Below are 11,000 nucleotides of genomic sequence, written 5' to 3'. Positions count from 1 at the left end.
ACATGCAAAGATTTTGGCATTAATATGCATTGGCAGGCCTCTGCCCTAGGATGTTTGCAAGAGGTTGCGGAAGACTGGCTTGTCAAGTTTTTTCAGGATAGCTACAACCTTGCTACGCATGCACACAGAATCACTGTGATTCTGAAAGACATGAACTCGCTTCATTTGCTCGGGTTCAGATATGACCGTACACTGGAGACTGTCCTACTTAGTGAGACAAGTGAATGAAAGGAATTTTGGAAATCTCGCCTTTGAACGAAGAAAGTTAAGATCACAGAAGTGACAGAGGCTAGTCATTCTCATGACACAAGGCTCAACGCACAAAGGATTTGAGACCAAGCCAGGATGCACAAGCTCCAAGAATTACGGTTGACGAAAGCAGCTATTCAGAAAATGCATAAGTCGAATGTTAGAGCTTTGAGTTATTTTGTCCCCTCGTTTCACGTTAGACTTTCGGTGCGAGGCACCGCACAATTTTTCTCTTTTCGATGCGGAGGAGATTGATGTTTTATCCAATGTTTCAAGGGAGGTCAATGATACAATTATCATAGTAGTTCTAATGTTTGCGATGTCCTTATCATCATCTTGATTGTAAAGTGGTTTGCTTGTCCAAAGTAACTAATATAATGTAATTTTCTTGTGCTTCTTTATTAAATGATGAAAGAGGAATTCCCACCATAATTGGAATACACCCATTTAAATGAGAAAAGTGGAATTTCTAGTGTAAAGAAATTAATGGAGTTTTTTATTTAATTTATAAGAGAAAATTTAGTTAAATTTATCTTTTTGCATAGATAAATTTAAATGATGAAAGAGGAATTCCCACCATAATTGGAATACAACCATTTAAATGAGAAAAGTTAAATTTCTAGTGTAAAGAAATTAATGGAGATTTTTATTTAATTTTCAAGAGAAAATTTAGTTAAATTTATCTTTTTGCATAGCTAAACTTAAATGATGAAAGAGGAATTCCCACCATATTTGGAATTCAATCATTTGAATGAGAAAAGTGGAATTTCTAGCTTAATGGAATTAATGGATAATTTTATGTAATTTTTAAGAAGAATTTTAGATAGATTTAATTTATGGTAAAAGAGGAATTCTCATGATAATTGGATTGCACTCATTAAATGAGAAAAAGAGGGATTTTAAGTTTATTAAAAAAAAGGTAATTGGTATTTAGTTAAAAGAAGAAATTTTATGATATTTAAGAAAAGATGGATTTGAACTAATTTTTAAGGTCAAAAGATGAATTTCCACCATAATTCTACCTAATGAATTAAGGTCGAGAAATTATGTGGCATAAGGAATATCTTTGGATATTTTAATTGGCAAAATCACTAAATTGATATTTACCCAAAACTAGATGTTTATCTGAAGGGAATCCTTGTTAAAACTAAACTGAATAAATTTGGTTAGACTGCAAGAGGGACAGACAGTAAACCTACTTGTCCATCTCTCAATCTGAATCAAGTAAAAACTTTGTGGTGACCAATTCCAGTTCCTTAATACAAAGAATAGACTACCGGAACTAAACTAGTTTTTCCTTTGAACCGAACTCACCAAGAATCTAGTTGGAAAGACAAACAAAATGATGGTGGGTAGATTACCCTCTCATGAGAGATCAAGGATCCTCATTATGAAACCGAGAATTATGGAGAAAAGGGCTTCCTGGAACCAATCTCAAATTGGGAATTTTACTTGTATTGGAACCTCTGATTTAAAAGACTGTTTTACGCCAGAATGCTGGAGGAAGCATTTGGCATATGTTTTACTAAGAGGAGGTTCGTTGGAACAGCTATGGCGGCGGCGGGGAGTCGTCAAGGGACATCGCTCACGGCAAAGCCTGTCGAAGGCTCTCATCTACAAATGATACTAAATTAGGTAAAGAACTAGTTTGAGAAAGAAAATGTTTGCACTGCGCTCAATGAGGAGATGCAGATACGACCAACATAGATCTGTCCTTCTTGAACTAAGAAAGGTGGAGAAACATATGCATTGCACAGTTCCACCAAAGTTGCCATTCCAGCGCGTAGTCTGGTCGACATGCAAAGATTTTGGCATTAATATGCATTGGCAGGCCTCTTTCCTAGGATGTTTTTGCAGAGGCTGCGGAAGACTGGCTTGTCAAGTTTTTTCAGGATAGCTACGTCCTTGCTACGCATGCACACAGAATCACTGTGATTCTGAAAGACATGAACTCGCTTCATTTGCTCGGGTTCAGATATGACCGTACACTGGAGACTGTCCTACTTAGTGAGACAAGTGAATGAAAGGAATTTTGGAAATCTCTCCTTTGAAGGAAGAAAGTTAAGATCACAGAAGTGACAGAGGCTAGTCATTCTCATGACACAAGGCTCAACAACGCACAAAGGATTTGAGACCAAGCCAGGATGCACAAGCTCCAAGAATTACGGTTGAAGAAAGCAGCTATTCGGAAAATGCATAAGTCGAATGTTAGAGCTTTGAGTTATTTTGTCCCCTCGTTTCACGTTACACTTTCGGTGCGAGGCACCGCGCAATTTTTCTCTTTTCGATGCGGAGGAGATTGATGTTTTATCCAATGTTTCAAGGGAGGTCAATGATAGAATTATCATAGTAGTTCTAATGTTTGCGATGTCCTTGTCATCATCTTGATTGTAAAGTGGTTTGCTTGTCCAAAGTAACTAATATAATGTAATTTTCTTGTGCTTCTTTATTATATCAAATCTCCCATTCGATGTTCAAAATCGTGTATATATTGTAGATTCCCTCCTTTCCTCGGTTCTTACTGCACAACATACTTCATTGTTGGTTGATGTATGTCTTGATGTATGTCCATGGTTTAGTCGGATAAATTTCGATGTAGCTCAAATAATTCTAATGGCATACAATGAGAGTAAGTGACATTCAATCTCATTTATAGTCTTAGTATTGCAACCTAAATTTACTATATATTTTTTATGTTACTTCTGATATTCCTAATTGCATGTTGTAGTTCACACTAGAGTTTGATCCTTTACGATATGGAATCCAAGACTTGTTACTTGGCCAATTCAGGTGAAGAATTCCATGGCATCGTGAGACAATAAGTCCACACAATCATTATTTATATATCGTAAAACGAGTTAGAGAGAGAGAGAGAGAGAGAGAGAGAGAGAGAGAGAGAGAGAGAGAGAGAGAGAGAGAGAGAGAGAGAGAGAGAGAGAGAGAGAGAGAGAAGTAGCTAGAGAACTTTCACTATTGACAAGAGTATTGTTTCGTGCGCAGATCGGTTAGAAAGCTAATAACTACTCTAGAGGCCATAATCCAGGACGACACACTGCTAGAACACACAAGGACTGTGAGATGCAGAGTCCCACGGCAAATACAACGGGATGGCCATAGTTGTGGTTGGAGGGTGTGCTACAACGCCAAGTTGCTACTACACTTAGTTCTCTCAATATTGCCCGTAGAAAATGTAGGCATGCTCCTTTTTTTTAATGACATCTGACCATTTTTTAAAATTTTTCATTTTCAAGTTACTTAGAAATTATCCCAAATGGTTTAAAGCATTCTAAACTAATCAAATTCCACTTTTTAAAGAGAAACAATATGAAAAGTTTAATTCTAACAATTTGATTACACATCTAGGATAAAGAAAGGGTGAATTTAAGAATGAAGAGAGGGGGAAAGCCTTTCCAACAAGGCATAGCATCATTTTTCATTTTAAAGAAAATAAAAATTAGAAAACCATTAAATGGAATAAAGAAAAAGTAGAATTTTTTAGCTTGGATGAATTTTTGTGAGCTTTCCTTTGGCTTGATGGTTTGAGGGATCTACTCTTGTTTGCAACAAGAGTGGCCACCAATTCTTTTGATGAAGAGGAAATGGTCAAAAACTAATGAATTATCAATAAATTCACTGTTTTTGGCTGTGGGGAGGAGGAGTAGAGTAACAGTGCATAAAACACTATTAACCATTTACAAAGGGGGAGGCTTCATTTATAGGAAAAAGTGAGCCTCTAACCAAGCAAACTGATTCTAGAATTTTCCAGATTAGTTTGGTAAATTTTCGACCATTTTTAGGTCAACTTAGCTTACTTTTTGGATCTAGTTGAAGCAGGATAGAGAAGAGATGAAAATATCTCATTATTTGTGAGTTTCAAACTCAACCACACATGTGAAATGGGTGCCTCTTTCATGAGTGCAATTCCCCCACAGTGAGGTGTCAAAAATTCATCATTTCTTCTAAATATCTCTTCTTTTTTAACTAATAACCTTGTCCTTAGAGTCAACTACTCATTTTTGGAAGGATTTCCTTTTTTTCTTTAATTTATCTCCTCCCTACATTTGGATTAATCTAATTGGTCCTCCATAGGAACCTTAATTCACAAATTTCAGAAAATCTGGACCCTTAGGCTAAGGTCCTTTTTACCTGATTTCAATTTATTCCAATTGCACATTGGAAATTTCTTTTTGAATATCTGTTTCAGTGGAAACCATTTTAGACACTAGGAGGATTTTTATATCCAAAAATATCTCAATTTTGAATTATCTCTCTCTAGACATTTTCTCTCTCTAGGCTAAAACAAGGTAAAACAAGATCTTTCTTTTATTTCAAATAGGGGAATAATTATAAGATCAGAAGGGGAGGTTTTTACACCTGCACACTTTCAGCAGTCTTCCTCCCTACTGCCTCGACATTTAAGCAACAAATTCAAGAATCAATATCCACGTCTACACAACGGAGACTTATGAGCACATCAAGGACAAACTAACAATGCTCTTGTCACCCCTCTTAGATGTGAGAAATAATTGCACAAGAACCTGTTGCTCTTCGCAAGCCATGACCTATAGCTGACCCATAAAATCATTTAAAATAAAAAAAACCATCGAGGTCAAAACTTGCAACTTCACGGAATTCCATCTCATGGAATTACACTTCATGGAATTCCATCTCACAGCCTGCACCTTCACAGAATTCCATCTGACGGCCTGCACTTTCATGGAATTCCATCTCATGAAATTACACTTCACGGATTCCATCTCACGACCTGCACTTTCACGGAATTCCATCTCATGGCCTACACTTTCACGGAATTCCATCTCATGGAATTACACTTCATGAAATTCCATCTCACGGCCTGCACTTTCACGAAATTCCATCTCATGGAATTACACTTTACAGAATTCCCTCTCACGGCCTGCACTTTCACGGAATTCCATCTCACAAAATTCCCTTTCACGGAATTCCATCTCACAAAATTCCCTTTCACAGAATTCCTGTTCACAGCCTACACTTTCACGGAACCACCATTTCACGGGATTAACTTTCATGGGTTTAGGCCATCTCACGGAATATCCCTTCATAGCCAAAAAACCTTCAATCTCATGGGATTAGGCCATCTCACAGAATATCCCTTCTCACAGCCAAAAAAACCTGCAATCTCACGAGTTCGGTTTCTCCGAACTAGTCTCACGACTTAAGAACCTGCATTTTCACGATTTAAGCCTCATCACATGGATTAAGCCATCTCACACATTAATACTTTCCCAACAACGATCTTCAATAGCCATTATATATTTGTTAAGCTTATTGCTTACTATTCTTTTGGCTAAATTAATGTCGCAGTTGCTTCATAAGTACATATCCATACTCATGCAGAGGAGAACACGTGCACCAAAGCCTCACCATCGCCAACTTCTAGGTACATCTCTGGATGGGGGGGGGCATGGTGGAAAAAAGTTTGGTCAATGGTACAACCCATCGCCTGAAATTTTCCTTCAAATTACAAACCTCCAAATGACAAACCCATCTTCACAAATCAATAATCTTCAATCCTTAGTGAAGATATCTATATCAGCCTCGCAAGTCGACGTAATTCTTCCAATCCTCACCAACAAGTGGCTACTTCAACACAAAGTAGTTTAATAAGAGTCTATATGACTCAATTCTTGTATTTCATGTATATCGTCTTCATAAGAACACTTAAATATACATAAAAACATAAAAAGCACATGGCCAAAAGAAAGCAGGAACAGGTCCTACTACTCAACAACATTTGACAAGAATCCTGCCACACAAAGGGACATCATCAAAGGCTGACTGAGAAATTGAGAATCACCATCTCGTTCTGATGGCGCGGTGGAATTGCTCAAGGAGTTGTAGAGCTTGTCCAGAGACCTTCAAGGATTACGAGCTCGGTCACCATTAGAAAGATCCTGACGACAGTTGCGGTTCACCAGGTAATCACTTTTTGGATGTGTTTCAAGGAGGGTTAGGGTGAGGCTTCGATCATCGCTCTCGGAGGAGGAGGATGTGGTCTTTGTTGAGCCCATGCAGATGCTAACCCAATTGTCTCCATGGCCAATGTGCTTAAAGCGTTTTTTCTTTTAAGATGTGGCCTTCTTTAGCTTGGCCTGAAACCGTGTGATGACATTCAATGGGATGGTCAAAATCTTCCCATGTTGAATGCTCAACACGTTGAGGGATGGCATGCCTTTGATTATGGAATGAGAAACTTATGCAAAGGGCAATCCTTATAGTAATGGTCAATTCCACATCCATGACATTGTGGTTGCATTGGCAGACGTTTCTTTTGGGGGAAATCCGCTACTATAAGGGGTCCATATGGAAGAGGAAACAAAGAAGAGGTGGTTTCCCTACGGGTGCACCTATAGTGTGCAAAAGTGGTTTAGGGTCCACGTGAGGCACGACAAAGGGAGATGAGATAATAGGGGTGTCTTGATAATGGCAAAGCACATGGGCGCCATAGGTTTAGCAATGGACCTAGTTGGATTCTTTCCATGAGCAATAGGGTATGCCTGGAGAGGCAACGGTTGGGATGGAAAGATTGGTAGTGGAGAGGGGCGTGGTGGCGCATGATGTGAGTAGTTAGTTTGGGGCGGTGCCTCCAGCAAGGCTTGGGGCCACCCGAGAGGAGAGGAAGGTAACATTACAAATGAGCTTTGGGTTGTTATGGCCAATTGCGTGGAATAGCTTTCTCACATGTTGTCATTGAGAAAGATTGCCCATTTGCAGGCCCGATCAAAGGTGGAGGAGTCCTTGACCAATAGGTGGTCGTGAAGCCTTGGATTGTGCAAGCCCAAGAGGAAACGTTTCATTAATTGCATATCTCTCAAATTTTCCCTCTCTTCGCCAATGCGAATCAAGGTACTTGATGTGAGCGATGTAATCGCGTAATGTTTCCTCGGGTTTTTATCCCAATCGGAACAGTTGGACGACAAGGCTCCATTCAGGCCCGCAGGGTGTAAATCCGAGAATAAAGGCATCTCTCACCGCTTTGAAAGCACACTTGTACCAAGGGTCCAAGGATTGGAACCATTGCATGGCCTGCATTCAAGGATTGGAACCATTGCATGGCCTTGCATTCAAGGCTGAGTCCAAGGAGATGGACTTTGTTTCTATCGTCCGAAAATTTCAAATGCCTGACAGATTTGGTTAAAGACCTCGATGTGGTATACGAGGTCTCCAACTCCATGGAATTTTGGGGTAGAAGTTTGAAATTCTTTTCCCATATAGGTTTTGTATGTGATGTTTGTAAATTGTGGGTGCAAGTGTTGTGACACTCCCCTTCCTAGAGCTTGTGCTAAGCTCGAAATGTCAAGTTGTGGCGTAAGGGGAGGTGGTGCAAGGGTGGAGGGTGGGAATAGATCCATAGTGGATAGAGAAGAGGGTACGTGAATGTGCTTGAAGCGTCTATCCACGCCGGGGTGAATGTATGGAGGGGCTCCACTAGATGAGGGCTCTTCAAAGATCATTTTGCCCTCCCAGCCAAGCGTGCGTGACATGTGTGGCAACCACATGTGAATGAGCAATTGAGGCCAGGGTGCCACCAAATGGAATGGAGGCATTGGGGGCATGCAACCATGATCAAAAGGTGTCCATGGTGTGCAGAGAAGCTTAAAAAAGCTTCAACGGTGCATGTGTAGACCCAAAATAGGAGTTTTAGCTCACTTTTGTCTTGTACACGTGAACGTACCCTTAAGGTTAAAAGTGGTCTTTTGAGGCATTTTATGCATGTAAAAATGATCCTAGTGAGTTGGGGAGATAGACCAAAGGCACCTCTAAAGATTTTAAATTTTTAAAATTTAAAATTTTTTGGGTTTGGTAACGGCTGTACGCTTACAAGCGTATGCTCGTGACTTTAGTGTGGAACGACCGTTCGAATTTTTTTAAAGTTTTTTTTTGGTATAATCATATGCTTACAAGCGTATTCCCGTGGCTTTAGTATGGAACGATCGGCAAATGTGGAACGGTCGTTCGGATTTTTATTTTATTTTATTTTTTTGAATAGAGTTTAAATTAAACTACAACTTTTTGCTTCAATACATTTATCACCCCCATTTTACACAAGGTCAACTGGACATGAAGGGTCCACCCTTGAGTGCTCCATCTCATTACATAACCCAAGAGATTCTTTGATCACTCCACAACACTCACTTTTCTTCTCACAAGAACCTCATCTAATCTCTCTAGATCAGCACACCTTTTTGGCAAGGAAGATGATGATTTCTCGAAAGTGCACATGCATACAACAATACCATGCCTGAGTATAAAAACGAGCAAGATAACTGTTGGGCACACTATCCTACCAGCAATAAGATTTGATCAAGATTTGAGTGTAATCAAATCCAGACTAAAACTATAGTTTGCCTCTGAGCTCTGCGGATCAGCTCCCAGCCTTGAGTTTACTTTTGAACCACCTTGTTCAACTCTAAAGTCAATATCCATGTTAAGATACCCCTCTGATCACTCCGGAAGGATCAGCACGCAATAGACTATAGCCGCAACCACCAATGGTTAGCAAAGTCTATCAATAATGTAGATCATGTGGACATAATCTACGTAGTGACTATTCACCATGAAAACAAAAGCCAAGGAAGTGAACTTTTACGTGTTTTCCTTAGTGTCCCATACAACCAAGGCCACAAGAGCCTACGTCGAACATTTGATGTCCCATACCATCCAATGATTATGAAAAGTATTGTAACACAAAAGTTAATCTTCTTTCTTTTGGTTGGATGATTCCACATCTTAAAAACCCAAGAGTAATGCAAAATACAACCATTTGTATAAGGCATAATTTATTTTACCATAGCCAAAATGGTTTGATGAGTGTACACATTCATCTAACTAGTATAGGGCCCGTTATCCACACTAGTCCAATCATCTAGTCACTCGGTCATCCGACTACCTAGCCCTACGGCTAGTATAGGGCCCGTTATCCACACTAGTCCAATCATCTAGTCACTCGGTCATCCGACTACCTAGCCCTACGGCTAGCTAGTTCAGTGCTCCAACCGGGATATCCTCACTTCTAGACCCCCTTATACACTCACCATCCGTACTCTGGCGTTTAGGCTGTGCATCTACTCGATCTCTCACATGCCATTACAGGCTATGTGACACTAGAAGTTTTAATGCTTTTTTCTTGAGTCTTGGATTGTTTGTTCTTTTCACATGGAGACAAAACAAGGTTTGGAAAACAAAAGTCTCCTCCAAGACTTGTTACATGTTATTTTCCAACTTCACAAATAACCAAATCATCAAGAACAAGGATCAAGATTATACTTGATGTATGCCGTTATTGGCATATGCTCAGTGCAGCTCCATGGGAGATATCATAGATATAGTCACGTCACATCATGCTTACAATGCAAAAGTATATTTTTACCCTCATGGTAAAACTCAAGATAACTGTCTTGATAGTTAACGAGTTAAACTACCTAAGTGGAATAACCACTCATGGCCTAGAATAACATTGGCCCAAGTTAGGTGCATATCCTCAAAGTCTACTCGAGTCTCAAATTTGTGTATAACTAAGAGCACACCTATGACCATTGTATCCCAAATGGTTTGGTTGTAACCATTTGTCAATGATACGATATACCAAAGATTACTCTTGGTCTTGGGAAGCTTGAGTCTTATTACTAACGCATGATGGCCTTATTGGCAGCTACCTTGTTTGAATCAAAGTATCACTTATTAGTACTTGGAGGTTGCATGATTATGGGCGAGGCCCCGAGTAAGTCGCTCTACCCTGCAAAGCAGCTTGGCTAAGATGGTGAGAGACAACTTGTTATATTGGTCACTAGCCTTCTCGTGAGTAAGGAAAGTGAGCACAATGTAGCCCAAATGAAGGTGTCCATATCACTTGCACAACCATGCAAGTGTGAGAGCTATGGGAATGACAAACTATTACCCCCCTGAATTTATCAATTCTTAGAGGCAATCCCGAGGGGTCCACCCAAAAAAAAAGTTTCTAACATGGGTCATCAAGAGGGGTTTTTTAAACCATGTTTTATGGTAAATTTATAGAAACCTATTTACATAAGGGGGTTTATAATGGCACTTTGGGAAAAAAAAATCCATAAGTTTATCGAGAAAAAGGGTCATTCTATTAATTAAGCCAAAATTCAAAGATAAGGGGTTTTTTTTAATACCCATTGAGTGAACGCATGCTCTATGTAAGTTTTCTTAGTAGTGCACCCTTGGAGGAGGCAACTTTTGCACTATGTGCACTTGAGAAGACTTACATTCATGTGACTTGTCTTCCCATGCCGTGGTTCCATACAATAAATATAAAGATTATTATTTTTAGCTTTTTCCTAGTCCCTCTTTTTGAGATACTTAAACTGTTTTTCTTTGTCTTCAATTTTAAATTTTTTGTTTCCTTTCATTGCCCTTGTGCCATATTTCCCCTTCCCTTAGAGAGAGATTTACTCTTCGCACCATCAAAGATTTTGGACATAGATGTAGTGTTGAAAGACTCAGAATGCAAACCCTTTTTCTTATGCCAAGTATTATCAAACATTTGGGCATAGCAAATTGCCTCTTTGAAGGTTATAGGATGTTTTGGTTTTACGTAGGCCTCATATTCAAGGTCTAATCCACGTAGGAATCCCCATAAAGTTTGGTGGGTGTCTATACCATTCAACTTGAGCATAATCAATCCATACTTTGGAATATATTATAGTTTGAGTTTGGTGGGTGTCTATACCATTCAACTTGACCAT

This window comes from Cibotium barometz, chromosome 46 (assembly GCF_041138505.1).
Source record: "Cibotium barometz isolate CiBa-2024 chromosome 46, ASM4113850v1, whole genome shotgun sequence".
Classification (NCBI taxonomy): domain Eukaryota; kingdom Viridiplantae; phylum Streptophyta; class Polypodiopsida; order Cyatheales; family Cibotiaceae; genus Cibotium; species Cibotium barometz.
The sequence above is the reverse complement of the archived record's forward strand: the minus strand, read 5'-3'. Positions refer to the sequence as shown.